Source organism: Sinocyclocheilus anshuiensis, unplaced genomic scaffold (assembly GCF_001515605.1).
Source record: "Sinocyclocheilus anshuiensis isolate Anshui unplaced genomic scaffold, SAMN03320099.WGS_v1.1 scaffold532, whole genome shotgun sequence".
Taxonomy (NCBI): domain Eukaryota; kingdom Metazoa; phylum Chordata; class Actinopteri; order Cypriniformes; family Cyprinidae; genus Sinocyclocheilus; species Sinocyclocheilus anshuiensis.
The window spans coordinates 116,279-120,021 of NW_015555819.1; the positions used below are offsets into that span (position 1 = coordinate 116,279).

The 3,743-nt window shown below is 33.0% G+C and overlaps 1 protein-coding gene across 1 annotated transcript in view; it reads right to left on the reverse strand.

Annotated features, from left to right (window-relative positions):
• LOC107675286 (genetic suppressor element 1-like) overlaps positions 1–3,743 on the reverse strand; it is a gene marked incomplete at its 5' end in the record, with an annotated part of 53,587 nt that overhangs the window by 20,339 nt on the left and 29,505 nt on the right. The gene's annotated exons all lie outside the window — the stretch shown is intronic.

The following is a 3,743-nucleotide window of genomic DNA, read 5'->3' on the forward strand; positions in this document are numbered from 1 at the left end:
TTTTACTGTATATACGGTATATATACAATATATATATATATATATATATATATATATATATATAATTATTGTTATTTAAATAAACAAAATCATTTTGTGCAACACGTTTTGTTTGGTGTTATTGACTTATTTTAAAGCAGAAAAATCTTGCTTATTAAAAAAGAAAAAAAGAGAAAGAGAAATCCAATCAGTGAATTGAATTAAAATGTAAAATAAATATTTTTCAGTCAGTATACAGTAGATCTGCATCAATAAATATTGAACAGACATCGCATATGCGGTAGCCATAATGATTTAATATATTAGGTGCTATGTATTGGTGGGAAAAGTGAGAATTAATGTAAATGGATCTATGGCTGTGATCGTACAGTCAGTGTTGGGTTGATGACACATCAGAGTATCCAAGATAAAGTGTTTTCTAAAATGCATTTGCAGGTTAAATGTAACTGTAACAACGTTCGTATTTCGGGAAGAAGGAGGCGGGAACCGGCGAACACTTAAACACTTTAATAAAGTAAACAAACACACAAAATGAAAGTAAAGCGGCAGCCCCTCGCGGACGACTGCAGCACACAAAACACAAAATATAATCCAGGCGTGGTCCTCTCTCGTCTTTCACTGTCGTAGCTCCTCCTTTTATCCTTCCGGAGCTCCTCCGTGGGACTCGAGACCGGTGAGTAGTGCAGGTGTCGCTCATTATCAATTCCCCCACCGGCCTCGCTCCGTTCCCACGGCTCTCGGCCCCGCCCCCACTCGTCACAGTAACCTTTTGTATTCATGTTGGTTTAATATGGTTTTGAAAAACCATCATATGAAAAGTAAAAATATGTTTTCTTTACACATCGAATACATTGTGCTAATCATTATTCACCATCATTCAATCATCATTTCAAAATGTTTTTAAATATAGCATATAAAAACCATATTTGTTTCTTATTTATTAATTCATAAATGTCATCAACCTGAATTAACCTTGCCTTGTCATAAAAATGATCTGATATTTTAGGAAATATGATATCATAAAAAATAAATAAAATAAAATCAATCAATCAATCAATTAAATACCTAATACTTATTTATTCTAAAATATAATAATAAAATATTATGCTGAATTACTTAAGGGTCTCTTTTAAAGAATTTCATAATTTTAACTAGGATTTTTTCTTCATTATGATATCAAGACGGTTTTACCACCCTGATATTTTTGACTGTCTCAGTATTTTTATTTAACATTTTGAATGAGCTATTTTTTATATTTTCAGTTTTCATTTGAATTTTAGTGTAAGTTTGTCATTTTATCATCTGCTTTTGTAATTTCTGTTAGTCTTTTATATTTCTTTATTGCTTTAGCTGATTTTTAAATTCAGTTTTAGATTTTCTACTTTTTGGCCTGGTTTCACAGACAGGGCTTAGACTAAGCCAGGATTAGGCCATAGTTCAATTAGGACATTCAAGTAATTTTTATAAACTTGCCTTAGAAAAAAAAAACAATACTGTGTCCATCTTGAGTCAAAACAAAGGCATTGATCTATTTTAAGATCAATCAGTGCACTGAATCAAGTTTTTTTCAGTTGAAACAGCTCAGACTTACATTTTAGTCTGGGACTAGGCTTAAGCCTTTTCTGTGAAACTGGAGGTTTAAGTTTAAGTTGCTCTTATTTAAAGGTGCAGTGCACAATTTCTGAGAAACGCTGTTGTATGTGGATCGGACGGAGCACCAAAACACACCTGTAGCCAATCAGCAGTAAGGGGCGTGTCCACTCATGAAGAGGGAGGTGCCTGTGTTGCATAGCATGTTTGTGAATTTGTGGGCGGAGCTATTAAGTTTGGAGTAAATAATAACAGCGTTTCTCAGAAATTACTTACTGCACCTAAAAAAAATTTATTTCAGTTTTATAATTTTGGTTAAAATGTTTATAAAGTTTTTTATATTTTATTCATTTCAGCTTTACAATTTTTTTTTTTTTTTCAGCTTTACTAATTTTCATTTACTTTACTTTTTTTTTCACTAACCCAAAAACAATTTTTAATAGTTTTAGTTAACAACAACACTGGTGTCGACGACATCTTTCTCCTTCGATAGCCATTCAAAAGTCTCTTCACTTCACAGCCAAACTGTGTGTGAGCCATATTTAGCGGCCAAACTGGATTGACAACTGTTTTGCTGCTATACGAACAAATATGTATATAAACCCATATGTATTTACTTTGAAAACAACTCCATTCAATCGCAAATAGGTGCCAAATATAGAGTCTGTGGATTAAACAGCGTGTGTGTGTGTGTGTGTGTGTGTGTGTGTGTGTGTGTGTTGTGTGTGTGTGTGTGGTCGAGGCAGGCACAAAGAAGAGAGACAGTGCGACTGAAAGCACACTGAATATATCCGTAGCTTTGGCTCCTCTATCCCGTCCCGTCCCGAGCTACAGAAGACTCTTTGTGTAAACAGAGAGAGGCTAGTTTGATCAGGGGAAAGTGCCTATTGTCTCTCCTGATGTCCCCTGACTGCAGCGCTAAATAAACTCACAAAGCCACACAGAACGAGAGCTGAACAAACCACACACACACACACACACACACTTCTGGCATGATCTTGCCGTCGCGCCTGAGAGTCACCGAAATAATGGACATGCTGGACCCCCACAGATCAGCCTGTTTGCACTAATCCAGCCCAACTGAAACCCCTCAGTCCCTCTTTAAAGTCTGAGAGATGGCTCTGTTTGAATCGATTGGCAAAGATAAAGGAAAAGTCACCGTCATAAACATACGGTTTTCATTTCACAACCAAATGAATGACCTCATGCAGCCTGGACTAGTTACTGTTTCTTTGTGCTCGTGTCAGATAACAGATTATTTGAATGAACAGAGAGATTTTAGGACACCAGAATATCTCTGAAGATTATTTAAAGTTGTATGATCGCCTTTTTCCATCGTTTTTCGTCATTAGGTTGTTGGTCAAATATTAAACAGTAGTTCTCTGTGTTACATAATGAAGAGCAAATAATGCACATTAACTGTATAACTGTATCATTTAATACCATCATTTATATAATTTATTTGAATATATTATTTTACTATCTTATAATTCATTCACAGAAATCATTAACTTATATTAAAATAAATTAAATGTAAATGTATTCTTATCAAATAATAAATGTAGGACAGATGAGTTGGTCAATATTGAAGAATAGAAAAACAAATCAATAAATGTTCATATACATATATATAAAATTACTATTTTAATACAAATTTTAATATATAATTTTTATATCATGCACATGATCTTAATGTATTAAAATAAATTTGATTACAAATCATTATTTTCATATATTATCATATAAATTAAACTATTTTTATATGTAAGATAGATGAGTTGACAGTCTTGAAAAAGACAAATTAATAAATATTTTATTCTAATATTGGATTTCTTTTAATTGATTTTAAATAAATGATACATTATTTTACTACCATGTACATGATATTAAAATAATATATCAAAATTGAGTTTTATGAATACACTAGCATATACAGATGAACTCGAAACATACATGGACTAAAAGCTACGAAAATTGTGTAAGATATTTTTTTCTTATACTAGACTAGTGGTTCCCAATCCTGGTCCTGGAGAACCCCAACACTGCACATTTTAGACGTCTCCCTAATCAAACACACCTGACTCGACTCATCAGCTCATTAGTAAAGACTCCAAGACCTCAAATGTGTGTCAGATAAGAGAAAGATCAAAAGC